The sequence below is a fragment of the Aptenodytes patagonicus genome, chromosome 5, assembly GCF_965638725.1.
Source record: "Aptenodytes patagonicus chromosome 5, bAptPat1.pri.cur, whole genome shotgun sequence".
In the NCBI taxonomy this organism is placed as follows: Eukaryota; Metazoa; Chordata; class Aves; order Sphenisciformes; family Spheniscidae; genus Aptenodytes; species Aptenodytes patagonicus.
The window spans coordinates 9,142,366-9,159,562 of NC_134953.1; the positions used below are offsets into that span (position 1 = coordinate 9,142,366).

Consider the following 17,197-nt stretch of genomic DNA (forward strand, 5'->3'; position numbering starts at 1 on the left):
GCGTGCTAATCCAGAGCAGAGAGGAAGAGGATCTCATGCTGTGCACAGGTTTGCTGTTTCCCAGCTGTCAGGGTTCTACCTTTACATGCTGGTGATTTCAGAGAACTTTTTTGATGAGAATGTCATATTCTAGAGAGGATATTGTAAAATCTATACAGAACAATTTCTATGCCATAAGGGTAAAGATTTATTCATATAAATTTTACTACCAATTTTCTGATTAGCGGAAGCTATTTAGTGTACAATGTTGAGAAAACTCAGAGGAAAAAAAAATCTAAACAAATAATAATATCAGAGGATTTAAAATATCCCCCAATTAGCTTGCCACAGTTCAGCATTGGAGGAAACTTGATTATAAATTTTGACATGAAGAAACAATTGTTGCTGGCTCCTGAAGGACAGCAGATCCATTTACTTCTGCAGCATTTAGGCATTCTTGTTTATTGCCTTACTGGTTTCTTTTAGTTAGATGTACAAAGTCTTTCTGCCTCTTCATTTTATGCTGAAGTATATGTCACATTCATTTTAAAGATCTAAGTTTCCTAATCTTAGGACTTTTTTACTAAAGATTTTCTATTTAAGAGCAAACACAAAAAATATCTACACCTGGGAGACAAGGGGTTTTTTTAATGTGGTCATTTGAGGATGAACCATTCAAGTATAGTTACTACTTGAGTCCTAAGCTTGTGTACTACTTGGGACTAAGCCAAGAACAGTTTTTATTCTTAGGTGTTGTGAGGGATTCAACCCTACTGAAGGCAATGGAAAGGAATGTGAACTATCACAAGCAAACTGCAGAGGTCACAGATGGAATTTGAGAAGCAAAAACCAGTTGGGGGCACCAGAAGCAGGGAAGCTTTCAAGAGAGTGGGACAATCAGCTGGATTTCCCGGGAGTAAGGCAGTGAGAAGGATAAAGCCTTTGCAGGGAAACAAAAAATAACTTACTTGCAGCAGTTTTCATCACAGAGATGTTGAGGGAGACTTCTGTCCTGGATTGAGTCCAAAAAAAAATGCAGAAGAAATTATTAAATTAAAGACCAGTATGGTTCAGTGGCTATGCCTAGGAGTTCTGAGGAAGCTTAGGAACGGAGAGTCTTAGCTGCTACAGAAGAGGTATGTTTCCTTGACTTGGCTGCTGAAATGTTGCACCTCCTCCAAAAGTATGTGCTGGAGGGTTTCTGAAAACTGCAGAGCAGAAGCCATTTCCAAACCACAAAATGTTGGTTAAACCAATATTTTAAAAAAAGCCTATAAACTAAATTGAAGTTGAAATATTTGCATGCATTTCTGGGTTCTGAAGGAGGTGGAATCACGTGCAATTACAAGTGGGGTCAGTGTGGGCAGCCCCCATCTGAACACATTGAATCATTTTGGAGCGGCGTTGGCCCATGTGCAGTGAAGGGTAAGGATGAAGAAGGAATGAGGTGAATAAGAATGCTTAAATAGAAATGAGTGGTTTGTTCTCACCTGGAAGGCAGAGTTCAGTTTTGGGTAAGTCATCTTAAAAGGAAACTGCAGCCGTAAAAGAAGTTTGAGGTTTATCAGAGGACTTCCGTGCAAGGAGAGAGTAGGAACCGAGAAGGGAAAAGACTAGTAAGAGAGTTTGCGACAAAGATTTGCAAACTAAGAAATGGTAGAAAGAAGATTTTGGCTACACTTTTGTGGCAGGACAATGCTAAACAAACATGAAAAAACCCCTAACTTAAAACTGATCAAAATAAATCCAAATAAATAAAAAAAAAAATGTGTGATTTGACACAAGAAGATTAGCCAGGAGGAGCCTTTGCTAAAAGCAGTCATTAGGGCTACAACTTTGCAAAACTGCAGAAGAGCTCATACATTTCGTTAAATATTAAGAACATTCAGAGACAAAATTACTGCAGACTTTAAAAAAAAAAAAAAAATCTTTCAGTTCAAGGCAAAAGCCAATGGGAAGTGAGGCAGAAACTGTTCCTTAGGGCCAGAGCTTTTGACCACCCCTTGGGAAACTTCTTCAATTTCTGGGACATGTCACTGTTAGATAGTGGGCCCAGGTCTGCCCCAATCAAGCAGGTGATTCATTTTAGCAAGTAGTTCGTTTTCATTGGCACACTCAGCCACCTGGAAGGGAAGGTGGGTGCCTCTTGTCATCAGGGCTCTCCTCACAAGCCCCAATCTGTGTTGCATTAGGAAGGGTTTCTGCCTGCACCAAATAATTAGCCTGTAGAAAACGTGTTTTATTAATTCTGTACAGCTAATGTTTGGCTTTATTTCATTCCATCTTTGAATCCTGTTCTCCCCTCTCCTTTCTGGGTGGACACTACCTCTTCCCGACTGCAGCAACTTGTGGAGATACTCAGCTGGAGGGCAATATCTTCTTAGCAAGCAGCTCTGGAGTGCCTGAGTGACAGCAACGGTCATGTCTGTTTTGACGTTAAAAAAAAAAAATACAAATTACAAACAGGCAGCAGCCAAATGCACGAAACCCTGCATGCATCTGATGCTCCGGGCGCTGCCTTTCTGTTGTTTTCCATGGATCCATCGTGTCTGTTTCTGCTGTACGAAGGTGTTTTTAAATCTAAAAAAAAAAAAAAGGACATGTTGTTTGTATAAAATAATAAAAAACAGGAGTAATGCTAAATAAATGACAGATTATCCAACGTGCCCCCTCCCCCAGGGCTAAGAAAATGGCAGCAGCTGGAACATCTTTCAGAAATGAAGTGAGGGGGAAAGCAAAAGTGAAGGAGAGAGAAAGAGAGAGGGAGAGCAAAAAAGGAGGCGGCTTGAGCAGCGGACGGCTGAACTGTGCTCCGCAAAGCCACGGTGGAAGCTAACATCACATTCAGGCTGTGCTGCGACTTCAATCAGTGAGAGGTGGCGAGGAGACCCCAGAGGAGCCAGTGTGAAGACTGGGGTTTAAGAGGGAGGAGGCGCTTCTCTTCCCGTTGCCTGGCAGACTGACTTCAGCCTGAGTTTCTTCTTCGATTTCTGCACAGCAAGAACGCTATGGAAAGCTGGTTGCTCGGCTGCTGGATCCCAAAACAGACTTTTTTTTTTTTAAGAAAAAAAAAAAACGAAATGGGATGTTGATTTAAAACTAAAGGTGGAAGTAGGGATTAAAAAAATGGGTTTAAGTGAATATAACTTAAATAGAAGCTTGCTCTTCAGAGATACTGGTTTTAGAAACACCCACTACCTGGCCAAACACAGAGGTTTGAAGCCAGATTATTTAATTTAACAAAACAAAACAAAACAAAAGCATCGCATTAAGAGCAGAGATTTTAGAGGAAGAGGGTACATGTATGGGATTTTCTATTTTTTTTTTTCTCCTTTCTAGTAGCATAGTTGGGATCCACAGTGCTGCAGAACACGTGTTCCTTAGGAAGCAGACAAAAAACTTAGTGTTATGTTCTTCATGAAGACTTGCACATACACTCCTATATGAGGCATAAATAGCGTGTGTTTTTTATACTGAAATATATGCACCCATAGAATTAAAGGGGTTACCTGGCCTCCTGTTTGATTTGTTTGGTCTCCGAGTAAAGTAGCAGTGGGAGCCAGCAGCCCCAGCCAGGTGCTTCTCCCCACCACTAACCCATCTGATGTTTGTAAGTGTCATGTTTCCTAGTGTTTATTTGGGTAATTTTTCTATTTTTTACAGTGATGTTGTAACAGAGAAAACTATCAGATCAGAACCTCAAAAACCGTAGCCGAAGGACTCCAGGCCACCTCCCTGTGTTGCCTCCGGGCGTTAGAGGATACCTCATGAAGCAGAGGTGAAAGGCAATTAGCACATGTGATCTGATGCTTGTCCTTTGGGCCAATTCATCTTCTTTTCTTTGCTTTGCTGCAAAAGGAGTCCACTTCCTTTATTCATTGGGTGGGGAATGTGGAAGCGTTTTGTTGACCTTACCAAGGAGGGAGCCTAGCCCCAAGCCAAAACCGGCCTTTCTGGCAGACCCGATAGGATTTGTCTTCACCAAGGGAAGGCATCACTTGCAGAAGCTGGGATGGGCTTTTACCTGAATTTCTGTCTACCCCTCATCATTATTTTTCGGATCTTTCGAGGGAGTTTAAAGTGGTTGCATTGACAGCATACTAAGTGTGAGGCAACTTTTTTACAGACCACGGAAGAGAAGAAAGCCAATTTGGAATTTTAATCCTTATTTAACAGAGTGCAGAAAATAAAAGCTGTTGCACAAAGTGGAGCTGTCGCTTCGCAACAGATAGCTCTCTGCTCCCTTTGTTAGAGGGGTGCTATCCCACACCAGGATTAGGTCAGCTAACCCCTGATGAAGGAAAAGGCCATCCACACTTCCCAGGTTTGTCTGAGCATATGCCCTTTTCTTCCTCCCTCCACCACCCCAGGGAGGAGCGTGGGGATTGAACCCATAGGGGGCAAACACTAGATTTTATTATTTCGAAACATTTTTAAGACAGCACTAAGGCAGTGAGTGAAGTGGAAAAGTGAAAAGCCTTGATATTTTATTCAGACTTTTTTTAAAGCCACAAAGAGAGAGCAAACAGGAGATTACAATTATGCCATTTAAAAAAGATAAATACAAAACATTATGCATGCCTTCTTTAGGTCTGATCTTCCTCGTCTCTTTACCTGATGATTATTAATAATTAAAAAGAAAACCCTCTGTATTAAGTATCTGCATCTTTCAGAGAAAATTTAAAAATAACAGAACTGTTGGGTTTTTTGGTTTTGCACAGTCTTGGAGACAAACTCTCTTTTGTTTTTTTTGTTTGTTTTGTTTCCTTTTAAGTTAATGAGAACCTTAGCTTGGTATGGCCATTATCAAACACAGCTGTACACCTTTAGCATTCTTAATGTTCTCTTATGGGGCTAATATAAGCATCTATATAATATATATTATAAATATCACATTTTAAACAGGAAATGGAAGGCATTTGATGCAGAATTTTTGCATGATAATAGAAATAATTAAAGTTAGCTAGTGTTTGTTTGTTTGGTCTGAATGTTGGTAGAACCTTCATAGCTTTGTTACAATGAAACCTTGAACCGAAGATATTTAATAAAATAACATTTAAACAGTGCAAAGTTTTGAGTGTCACGTTTTTCTCTTAAACGATGGGATAAGAATCAATCTGCAAAGCTTTTTTTTGTGTCAGTAAATCATGTGATTTAAAGATGGTATGTTTAAAAAGGAAAAAAGGTAAGTGGTACGATACCTAAAATGAAAAAATACTAGCGTTAATAAAATCAAAGGGACAACAGAACCTGTTAAAATGAACTTTGTGGCATTTCCCTGACAGACCGTGGGATAATAGGGAAATGTTGCTTCTGTTCGTGATAGCCTAACCCTTGGCAAGCCTATGCTGTTACTTCCTTTCTTGGTCTTTGTTTTCCTCGCCAATATTTCAGACTCTTTGTGGGAGAAGCTGCCTTGCCGTTAGGTTTGATGTACACCTGCTGAGCTCAAGCTGGGTGGCAGCTCTTTGAGAGCTGGTGTATTTTGTGTCCTAGATGGGATGCTCCTGCAGAGGCACAGAGTGACCACTCACCTGTACAAATCTGCCTGGTCTAGCAGCGTAAGCATGATTTCCTAACGGAACTTAGTTGGATTTAGCCTGTTCTGTTTCTATACAGCCTCTTGTTATTAGCATTTCATTTATGCTCCCTTGGGTAGGCTTTGTTCCACTCAGGCCTTCGCTGCTTTGGCATGTTTCTTTTATTTCCCACCTCGTACTGTTCACGCTGCTCTCCTAAGGGCGGGCGCGCTCAGGGCTGAGCCTGCAGGGTTCTGCTCTCGCCTTCTGCTGAGAGACCCCTTCCCTTCTGCTGAGAGACCCCTTCCCTTCTGCTGAGAGACCCCTTCCCTTCTGCTGAGACCCCTTCCCAGCTGGGCCGGGGAGCGCGGCTGGCGGTGGCACAGAGATGCTTGTGTGCTTTTCTGCGTCTCCCGCTACCGGTGGCCTTGTGGCAGCTGAGCGTGTGTCGGGTCTGGCACAGTTACTGCTCTGATTGCACTGGGGATACGCATCTTGTTTTGGTAGGGGCTGCAGCTAAGCCTGAGGGGCTAGCTAGCATTTGTGCCCCCGGTTTGGCAGGCTTGGCGGGCCTCCCCCTCCCCTGAGCTCTTCTCGGGTGCATCTGGGAAGGGCTGCGGATGGGAGGAGGTGGCTTTGCCTTGTCACCGAAAGAGAGTTCAGTGTGCTTAATCCCCTATAACTGCAGCAATTACCTAGTAAATAGGTGTCAGTTGCTGCTGCTTAAAGAGATGATTACTTTTGCTGCTTGATGAAACAGGAGGAAAATTGTCCTTAGAGTTTAAAGGGAGAAGGTAAGATTTTTACAGCCCACGTCACTGGGACTGCAGACAATCTGTTCGTGGCCAGGAGAGCTAGCTCCTGCTATTACAGTAGCAAAGCGAGGTTCTGCTGTCATTTCTGACAGCCAAGGCAGCATCTCTCATCGGGTAAGGTCTCTCCTGAAGCCGTTAATCATATCTTAATGATCTTTGAAGAAATGTTGCAGTATGATCCAATATGCACTAGGAAGACACCCATAAAGTTAGTGATGATTTCTCATGTTCTTAAGTAGCTCTTTTAACAGGACGAGTCATTTAAACACTTACTGAAAGCACAATACTCAGACTAACGCTTGTGTCAAGAATATTTATGTAGCATATATATGGGGCTTTTCAGAGGGTTCTTATGTACGTGTGTGATTTAAGTACCTTTAAAAAAAGGTGATGGTGTTCCATTTAAGCTGTACTGTATGTGTTTTTACCACTTGCAAGTGCTCTATTAGTCAGTCTTGGGCAGGGGCACTGAAAAAATGTACCAATGGGATAGAATCTGCTCCAGAAAGGGTTCCTGTCTTCTGTTTTCTTATGTTTTAGCTGACAGCAGGGATTGGGAATGGTACTTATCTGCAGTGTGATAGCTCTAGTATTGAGCCATCAAGCAGAGATATTCTCAGAAACTTATTTTCTAGTATGCCATGTCTGGTTAAAACCTGCTCATCGTATTGGATGGCGTTGTGCCATCTTCCTACCCAAGAGAAGTGTCTGAGCATGGTTTTCCAAGTTCCCTCCCTCTCTCCCAATATATGCACATGCGTGCTTGTACACATAGGTTGATTACTCTGTGGGAGACCTATGATTGATGGTAGCTTTTATTTGTGCCCAAATCAGATTTCCCTTTAAACTAGGATTGGTCTGCTCTCACTTGCTGGGCTAGCAGCACAAAGTCTGGCAGGATGCTTTTATGCCATAGTGTGTACGAGAGGTGGGGAGAAGCATGAGCAGAATTAGACCTCAAGTGTCGATATCCTTTCCATTTTATTATGAAAGCTGTTACCTTTTACTTTTGTGTACCTGATAACGTCGGCAAACGGACAGAGCGTTTGACTAGCAATCAGATTTGCGATTTGTTTCTGGTTTTGCTATGTGGGGTGACTGCAGACAAGCCACTTGTGTGCTCCGTGCTTCAGCTTTCCCATTTGCCCATGCAAACAATGAGACTGAGCTCTGTAGAAACAGCTGGAAGAGACTGATGAACAGTGATGCAGAGCAGCTGGGTGGTATTGCTGCTACACGTCACAGGTGGCTTTTTTTTTTTCCCTGAGAATTTGAAAGGTTTGGGACTGCAGACTAATGCACCTGGAATGCTTGTTTATTTGGGTTTGGTATAAATTTATTTTAGAGTTGGGAAAGGTGTTCCTTGGGGGCACTTAAAGTGGCTTGAGTGGAGGGTTATGAATTTTCCCCTCGAGATCCTTAGTGCCTGAGAACTCCTCACCTGCAGGAATACCCTGCCTGCCTGCTAGTAAGGAATAGGAATTTACTGGTTGGTATGTAGTATTATGAAGGATTTTAAGCAAACAGTTTCTTCTATACTTAACAAGTATTAGAAAACAAAAATGCCTATGCTCATGGTTTTTAAGACAACTGGGCTACAGTGAAAGGATGCAAATAATTAAGGCAATAAAATCTCGGTCTGAAAGTTCCTTATGCCGCTGCAGTGGGGTCTGCTAAAGCACAGGTGGATGGGGGAAGAGGGAAAGGTTGTTGTCCCCAATCTGTGACAATTTACATAATTTTACCATAATTATCCATGAATGGATGGGCAGGATGACGTTTATTCACAGAAAATCTTTTTGTTAATGCATCCTACGACTGCATATTGGCAGAGTCGGGATTTGTACGGTTCTTGTTGGGATGAAATACTGTTTCATCATGATTTATTTCTCCTTTGTGTTTCTGTGGAAAAGTGTAGTGTTCATACCAACAGAGGACAGCCTGCAAAAATGGCATCAGGGCTGTGCTTCAGAGGCCTTGTTTACATTGGAACATCCTATAGGTTGTACCAGTAGTTACAGCAGTGCTACTGCTGTATGGTTGTTCCTGTTCCAGAAAGCAATTATTTATTTGTTTGTTTGTTACTCCATGTTTAGAAGTTCAAAATGAATTGAAAAATGTATTTATACAAGAAGGACATGTGCTACTCGTGTCGTTTGAAATTCATTGCTTTGGATTTTATCATATTGTATAAAAAAGGCCCAAACTTTGAGATAGGTTGTTTTAAATATTTTCAAGAATTATAAACAGATTTCAGCCTTGTTCATTCCAAAATAGTATTAATGCTGAAATTATTTTAAATATCATAAGTCAGCAAGCTTGAACACCTTCTAATCTGTTACAGTATCAGTAAAAATCTTCTGTGCTTAATAGAAATACTTCCTTGAGCTTCCACATAAACAGTAATGCGTTTAATCTTTTATACAGCTTTATACTTTGACCTTCCCTTTTGAAAGAAACAGGCTTCCTGACTCGTTAAAACTTCAGTAGAAGTGGGCAAATAGAAATACTCATTATAACTCATTTTTTTTACTGAATATCCAGGGAAGGATTGTTTGTTTGTTTGTTTTTGTAACTGTAAGAAAGAGAAGTTGCTTCAGAGAAATGCAATATTAGCAGGGATAGCACGTGCTGAGTGAGGTAGGCACAGAGCAATACGATAGCCTGGAAGATGGAAAGGGGGTGATAAAGCCAAGCACTCGGAGTGGTTTGGAACGTGAGGAGGCTGGTGTGGGGAAGAGAGTGGAGATGCAAGATGGATTTAAAGGTGTCTTGCAGGTGAGGTCTTGCAGGTGAGGTCTTGCAGGTGAGGTCTTGCAGGTGAGGTCTTGCAGGTGAGGTCTTGCAGGTGAGTAGAGGAAGCTACATACAAGGTAGCTAGAAAGACAAAGATGACAGAGGGATTGAGAGTTGTGGTGAAATGAGAAGGAAGGCAGGTGAATTCGGCTCTGGTGGTTTGAGGAGGGAGGAGGAGTTTGGAAAGCTGGGGCATATTTTGGGGTGGTTTCTTCCACTGCAGATTTAAATGGAATTTTAAGCCAATATTGTTGCATCTGTACAGTGTACTATAGAATCATAGAATAGTTTGGGTTGGAAGGGACCTCTAAAGGTCATCTAGTCCAACCCCCCTGCCATGCAACTGAAATTGGTTGGACTGGGGGAGAGAGGGGAACTACCAAAAAACTATTTTTATACTGGAATATCAAACTGTGGTTTGAAATGGTAAATCCCGTTTCACAGAAGGTAGCACTGGATCATAAATGCTACAAGCACATGACACGCAGTGCTGAACTGCCGCAGATTCCCTCGGCTGGCTCAGATTTGCTCAGCTGTTTTGGAAAGTGCAAGGTCTGTGGTAGATCGGGTATCACCTGCTGCTGCCACGCTAGCTTGGGGATGGCTGCAGGCGGTGGGACGGCATTTAATCTGACGGTAAGCACTGTGGTACGTGTTTGGGTTAATTCAACAGAAATGCGATCACGTGTTCAAATCTCTGCTGCTGGATATTTTGGCAGCGCGTGGTCCCGGTGTGACGGGACCGCAGGGCTCCATGCGGGTGGTGGGACCAGCTGCCTCGTCAGCCTCTGCTGAGGAGGGGGTGCTGTCGGCCAGAAGCAGAACAGGCTGTTTCAACCACACGGAGATACGGTTGCTCGTAGGTTTGTCTGCTTTACTTTGCTTATTTGATTCACCTGCTACCTCAGGCTTAACAGGCTTGCAGAAGCATGGTCAGTGCTTCAGGTACAAACTGACTAGCTGAAGATGAAAAGCCCTGTATAAATGTGTCCGAAAGCAATGACTTTCAAGCGTTTTCAACTTTTCAGTAGAGGAACAGGTCCCTGTACAGCAACTTTACGTCTTGTGTTGCTTTTTTGAGGGTTTCCTGGGAGTGATCCACAGGGCTCTCGGACTGAGGGATGGGAAGCGGTGCTGTGCCAGGATGAGGCCTCATTCCCTGAGCGCCTGCTTTCCCTTTGCTCGCTCCTCTTCTGCCACCAGCCAGTCCTGCTGCTTTTGACTGCTCCAGGTCCTACTCATGCTAACCTAGTTTTCACTCCGCAGCGCAGTGGGTGCTTTCTGCACCGCAGATTCCAAAGCAGGACCGTGGTAACAGCACTCCCAAACTGCTGTCCGCTTCTCCCTCCTTTGCTGAGAATAAATGTTCCTGTGATGTGGTTCCACGTCCCCTCCCCGCTTCCTACTACAATTTTCCCTGTCTTTCTAAGTAGGAAATTGCACCGTGCGTGTGTTTGTTTTTCTCGGGAGGGTGCTGCCACAGCGGCTGTTACAGCGGCGTTAAATCCCTACCTACTGCTTTCCCGGGCAGCCCACGCCTGCCCCGCTGCCGGGAGCGCGGCGACTGTACCCCTGCCCTGTAATCCAGGGCTGCGGCGGTGTCGCCGTGTCCCCCCCCCAGCCGCCGCGCGTGCCGTGCCTCCCTGCTGCAAAACCGCAGCGAGCGGCCGCGCTTGCAGCCGGGGTGGGGTGGGGTGGGGGTGCGGGCGGGGGCGGTAAACCCGCCGCAACGTGGTTCGGTGAGGGCGTGCAGCGGCGCGCCTCCTCCCGGCCAGGAGCGGCCCGGCCCGAAGCCGACCCCCCTCCCGCCGGCTTCTCCGAAACCGCCGTCCCCCGGTGCCGCTCCTCCCCGCGGGGTCCCGCTCCCGGCGCACCGGCGGCGGGGGGGGGGGGGGGGGGTGTGTGTGTGAGGCCGGCCTGGCGGCGGCTCCCCGTGCGAGGCGGCCGGAGGGCGGGGCCTCCCGCCCCTCCCCTCCCCTCCCCCGCGCGGAAGATGGCGGCTGAGCGGCGCGGCGGCGGCTCCCCCAGCGGCCGGAGGGACGCCCAGCGGCCGGGAGCCGGCGGGCCGCGGCCGGCCTGAGAGCTCTCCGCGGCGCCGGGGGACGCCCGCCCGCTCTCCGGGAGCCCTGCCCTGCCCTGCCCTGCCCACGCCAGCTCGCCCGGCGGGGACTCCCTGCGGCAGGTGAGGCGGAGGCGGAGGGCAGCGGGGTGGTGGCGGCGGCGGCCCGGCCCGGCTCGGGGGGCGGCGGAGGAGGGCGAGCGGCGCTGGCGGGGCTGGGGGAAGTTGCGTGCCGGCCGGGGGACGGCGGCCCCGGGCGGGTCTGCGAGGGGCGGCCCCGCGCCGGGCCGCGGGAGGAGAGCGGCTGCGGCCGCCGCCGGGGGGGGGGGGGCGGCCGAGCTGGGGCAGGCGGCGGGGAGGGCGCTGCCCCCCGCCCCCGAGGCTCAGCGCCGCCCGCCCTGCGGCCACCTGTGCGGCCGAGGGGGCCCCACCTCGCCGGGAGCCGCTCCCGGGGGGCACCCGGGCCCCGCCGCGGCGGCCCCGTCTCCCGGCGGCGCCCGGGGCCGGAGGTTTCGCAGCCCTGCCCGGCTCCTCTTCGTGGGCGCCGAGCCGCCGACACGCGGTCCGCAGCGGCGACTCCTTCCCCGTCGCAGCTGCCGCGGCTCCCGCCCGCCGGAGCCCCCTTTTCCCTGGCCGCCGCCTGGGCACACGGTCTCGCTCCGGCTTTGTTTGCGGCACGGCGTTGCGTTGGTTGGTGTAGGGGGCTTGGTACGGCGTCGACCGCCGCTGAACGAGGCAGCGGGGCGAAGGATGCTCGTAGCCCCGTCGTACGGCCGCAGCTGGACTGCGTGGGCTACACGCGCTTCTGTTCGGGGGTTGCGTTCAGTGGAGGCCAACAGCGGGTACGGTTGCGGTAGCGCGAAGACACAAGGAAAATGTTACGTAGGAAAAGCTGATAGAACGTGAGGAATCGTTGCTATAGTGTTTCCCATCCTTTAGTCGTTAAAACATATTTGCAGTGGTAAAGTGATAAATAAAGCGCGAGACACCCCTGTTTGCTTATGCAAGAGTGAATAAACTCTGTGTTGCCCGAATTAGAAGTGAGCAAACGTCATATATCTGGATTCAACCACAAGTTACGCTACTCCACACTGGGATTCTTTGTGACCAGTCTTGCCAAAGAAGTATTCAGAGTTGTTAATTGTACGTGCATTTCTCATTAGGAAATGTAACCTTGCCCTTTGTGGTGAAGAGGTACGCTAGAAACTTCTGATGAATTTTTCAGGTTATGTGCAGCCAATCATCTACGATAATTGGACTGGGAAATTTGGGGTGATGGAAGAATCTAGGTAGCGCTGGTACGCTGGGACACCTTGTGTACAAAACCACCCAGAGAGCCAGCAATAATTACAAGCTCAGCACCAGCCCCAAGAGTTTATCGGTCTGGGTGCCCACACGTGCTCACGTTGCCCATGTGAGCTGGCTCCACATCCGCACCAGTAAGCGGTCCCGGAGCCGAGCCCTGTAGGACTGCTGCGCAGAGGCACCTGAGGCGCTCCATCTGCGATGGGTTTGGGTGGTGTTTCTGCACTGGGCTTCTCAGTGCAGCTGTTTTCGCGGCACTGAGATTACTGATCCGACTCCTGGCAGATTGGACCTAGAAAGGCTTTTTAGTTTGTGCTTCACGCCGCACAAAGGTGGTTGCGCTGTGTTAAGAGCTAGGCTGGTTCCAAAAGCAGCCCGACTCCGCTAGACCAGATCTGAGCCAGTGGAAAAACTCTGTGCTCAAATCTGGCAACCAGCGTAAAATGTTCTAAAACTTTTCCACTGTCAGCAGCTGTGAACAAGTACGTATCTCTTAGGGTTATTGTCTTGTACACTTCCTGCTTTCTTCTTAGAATTTTCTTCTTCATCCCAAATTCCTCCTTTCGTTCTTTCTTCCCTTTCAGTTTTTGCTCTTCTCTAAGTCCACGATACTATTTTCCTTGCTGCTGCGTCTCGAACATGGTTTCCTAACGTGTCCTTTCTTCCTGTTTCAATGTTTCTTCAGCCCTTGTAAAACTGCTTTTTTGTGTATATATATATGATTTTGAACTAGGAAGTACTGGAAATTTCAAAAAGCAGTGAAAATGAGCTACAGAGCAGAAGTGGCGGTGCACCTGTTCGTGTCAAATTTTTCGCTCCAGTCGCAGAAATGACACTTGCTCTTGGGTATGGGTTCTCAAGCCTGGTGTCAGAGTGGAGAGTGGGGGCCAATCCTGCCCTCCAGTATTGCTGAGCGTGGGGAGAGAGGAGTTCTGGGGCATCTGGCAGCAAAATGGGAGCGTGATACAGAAGAACTGAGAATTGCTCTTTTAAGGTGTGGAATAATACCTGCGAGTGTTTATCAGGACAGGAGTGCGTGCACTGGCAAGCTGCGTGTTTTTCAGCAGTACCTAGTAGTGCAGTGATGGTGCTACCTGCTGCGTGGTTTTTCTGTAAGGCATGTTTTACTGTTGTGATGCCTAACCTTCAGTCTGATCTGCATCAGAATTCATGTAGGTGACCTGGTAGAAAAGCCTGAGACTAGTTTTATATTAGCATTTATAATTCCATGATTTCTTAAAAAAAAAAAAGGGGGGGGGGGGGAGGGGAGATACCCAAATGCACATGAGGCCTTGATGTGTCCTGAACCACAGCATATCTCCTCATCACTGAGCCTTGTTTCAGAGGTTTAAATGCCTATCTCAGATCTCTCTGTGGTATATCTGGAATATGCAGTGATTCTCTGAGCAGAGCTGCATAGATAAGATAATCCATTTCATGTTAATTGGCAGAGTTGTTTACACATGATCTCTTGCTCATTTTCCTCTTTTAAAGGAATGTGTATCCATCCCTGATTACAGCTCGGGTCAAAATCCCTCAGCACTTGTAGCAAATCTCTTTTAATTGGTCTCATTTAGCTCTTATAAGGTTGTGTTTTAATTCTCTCTCTTCTGAATCCTTTTCCCTAGTCTGTAATGTAATTTATTACAGGATATTTTATAGACAAGGGAACAGCCTCTGGCTGTCAGCAACTTTTGCAGTGTATCAAATTTCCAGCTCAACAGGCAGCTGCAGTGGAGTTTGTGGCTGTTAAGGCAGCGATGCTGCAGCAGCAGCAGCACACGAGCAGTCTGCGGCGGCGGCGGCGGGCACGACTGCCGGATCTGTCCCAGATTCTGGAAATAACTGGGGTGAATGTTCCCGTTTGCTGTCTCTGCTTCTCTAGCCTTTTTGTAGCCGTTCCTGATGCAAGGGTCTTTGCGTTCAATTTTTCCCTTTCTAGCTGTCTTTTCAGTCTCTGCGATTGAATGCAAATACATCTAAGTTGCTGTTGTTGTCTGATGACAGGCTTTGAGCATCATGGAATTGGTAGAAGGCTAATGCTGGGAGCATATTTTTAGAAGGCCCAGAGCAACGTTAGCTGTCTTCGTAAAATGCACTGTGACTTTCCTGAACGCCGTTGCTTTGGTTAATTGAACATAATGCAAAGGGGTGAAGCTCTGCGTTTCATTATGCCTGCACCAAGGCACTTCACCTCTGGCCTGTAACAGCACGGTCTGCAGGCACGGCATGCTGGTGCAGCCTGATCTCCGGGTGCTCTGACATCAGCTCTGGAAGTCTCAAGGGCTGGTTTTTGGGGGTTTTTTTTGAGCTGTGCCCTCTGCCCTTACACTGGCGGTTTTCCCACTATAGCAAAATCAGAAGGGCATACGTGCCTCTGCTTCAGCCGCTGGAGTTGAGATCCCAGGCTGTGTGCAGCAGCGAAGGTACAGGCAGACTTTCTGCTTTGCTGATCCTGCTCCGGAGGCAGGAATCTCCAGCAGATCTGTGGAGCACAGTTATGTCTTAAATCGCCACTGAGAGATTTACTGGAGTACATACATCAGAGTCCTAACCGTTCTTTCTGCGTAGCGATATTTGAAGGTCTCAGGCCTCTGGCAATTGCTGCTTGGGGACTGTTTTTCAGTGCAGACCCATATCCAGAAAGGAAATTATATAGATCACTAGACTCAATCCATATGTGCCCTATTAAAAATGCAGTAGAAATCTGTAGACGTGAATGATGAATTAATCTTCTGCACCAGGAAGATATCCTCCATCACGTTCTTGCCCGCTCTAATATTTTTAGCGAGCTAACTGATCTAGCAGTGAATGCGAGGGGGTTGATAAGATTGTAAAATGCAGTTTAGACCTTTTCAAAATATTTGTGGCTTACGCTGGGCAGTGTCACAAGATCCGTTTTTACAGAAGTGGGAATTGGTGTTTGCTTGTTTTTTAAAGCTGCCCAAACTCTCCAAACAAGGAGAGAGGGATGGTCACAGTCTATCTCTATATATAGACTCAGCCTGCTTTTGAATTTGTGAGTAAAATGAATAGTGCAAAATAAGTAAGGACAGTTTCACGCAGCACTTGCTTATGTACTAACAACACCAAGAAGATGTTCAGAAATACCTGTCTCTTCCAAGTGTTTGTAGCTGTATGTAGCCGAAGCTGTTCGTCCTGCTGGGGTTGCAGACGCTGAATATCAACAGTGTTTGCAGCTGCTCTCAGGCTGAAATGTTAGCACCCTGACTTAGCCTAAAATACTGCACACTTTCTTTCCATGAAGTGAATTTAATATTTGTCATTAAATACAAATTGCGAAGTTAAACATTAAAACTACCAACGATCAGATACCAACGTTTGTATTTTTTTTCCCCAGAATCAAAGGAGGGTGAAAAGGAGAGACATGTTTTGTCCTCTGCTCAGTGTACGGGGCTTGTGCAGGTCCTAACACTGGTCTCCATGCTCTGTGTGTGTCACGCCACAGTTACCATCTTCAGCGCTTTGGCGCATGTTTTGAGCGTGGGATGGGAACGAGGGAGTGTGATCTGGGGTTTTGGTGGGATCCAAATACAGCTGTACTGCACTAGTCTGATCTGTTTTCTCCCTATGCTGCAGTGCATTATTCTGAATTCTTTTTTTTTTTCCTCTTCAGAAGCATCTGCATTAGTGGAAAAGATTGTCTTGGGCATTCCCTGTAAAGCAAGAGACAGCAGTCTGTCCCCTCCTCTCCTACCTTCCTGTCCCAGTACTGTAGCTCACACGAGGAGACGAGGGCTCGCAGGTACCTGCTCAGGGAGGAAGGGTTTCCACAACTGTGGAGAGAGTAGGACATGAAACTGCATGTGTTAAATGACATGTCAACAAGTCATAGCCCTCTCTGGGGCTAGGGATCACTGCTGCTTTTATTTATTGATGCATGTTTTTCCTCTGTATTCAGCAGTTCCCTTGGGAGCTGGGTTGGCATAGCTGATGCAACAAGGAAGGAGGAAAGAGGGACAGCAAAATGACAATTTTATCCCTTCTTAATCTCTTTTTGCAGTTCTGGTCTGCCATCTGGTCAGTGTCTTTGAAAGCGTACAACCCCAGCACCCTGCCCTTTCTCCTCTGTTTGTTTCTCTGGTCTCCTACATCCTTCATTTCTGTATCAGAAGCTCTCCAAGAATATGGCGTTCCTTTGAGTCGTTCATATTGGGAGCTCCCATGTCAGGATTGTTAGATTATGTGACGGAGCAACTTGTTTTTCTCTGATCATGTTTAGTCTTACGGTTCCAGATGATTTCCATTAGCCTAATATTTTATCGGTCTTTCAGCTTGTCTCTAATTAATGCTAATTTGCTTGGCAGTATTTCTGAAGTAAAATCAGAGCTTGCATGTGGATTTTGAGAGCTCTTTAACAGATCTTAACTCTTAAATTTTCAATCACTTTGGTATAAATTCCTCAAAGGAAACAGTGGGATGACAGGCCTTAGCTGTGATAGACTCCAAGTAGTAGAGATCAATTTAGAAAAGAAGGGAAACTTGAGATTTACTTCAGAAAGGTTAGAAGATCCCCAGAACACTTTATAAATTTCTATTTTTGTCTTAAGAGCCTGTTACTGAACAGCTTTGTGTTAGCTCTCTAGCCCTACCCGCTGCTTTAAAGTGCATGGGAAATTTCATGTCAGAAAGGGCGTTGAAAACAGTCAGTTCTGTTATCTCTTGGATGATGAGAGTTGGACTCATCTGACTACACGTGAAGA

The 17,197-nt window shown here is 46.5% G+C and overlaps 2 protein-coding genes and 1 long non-coding RNA gene across 18 annotated transcripts in view; all 3 read left to right on the top strand.

Annotated features, from left to right (window-relative positions):
* CAMK2G (calcium/calmodulin dependent protein kinase II gamma) overlaps positions 1-5,043 on the top strand; it is a 123,124-nt gene extending 118,081 nt beyond the window's left edge. For all 12 annotated transcript variants that reach the window (XM_076338474.1, XM_076338477.1, XM_076338476.1 and 9 more), the window contains one exon: positions 2,322-5,043. The gene's annotated coding sequence lies outside the window, so the exon portion shown is untranslated. The remainder of the gene's footprint in view (positions 1-2,321) is intronic.
* Positions 5,044-9,034: 3,991 nt separating this feature from the next.
* NDST2 (N-deacetylase and N-sulfotransferase 2) overlaps positions 9,035-17,197 on the top strand; it is a 143,503-nt gene continuing 135,340 nt past the window's right edge. For 2 of the 5 annotated variants that reach the window (XM_076338487.1, XM_076338493.1), the window contains exon 1: positions 11,211-11,291. The gene's annotated coding sequence lies outside the window, so the exon portion shown is untranslated. Of the gene's footprint in view, positions 9,092-11,210; positions 11,292-17,197 lie in introns of those variants that run through there. The other 3 variants (XM_076338489.1, XM_076338490.1, XM_076338496.1) reach the window with 3 other exon arrangements.
* Positions 9,571-10,489, top strand: LOC143160341 (uncharacterized). Its single transcript, XR_012995366.1, has 2 exons — positions 9,571-9,745; positions 10,376-10,489. It is a non-coding gene; the product is annotated as an uncharacterized LOC143160341 (long non-coding RNA).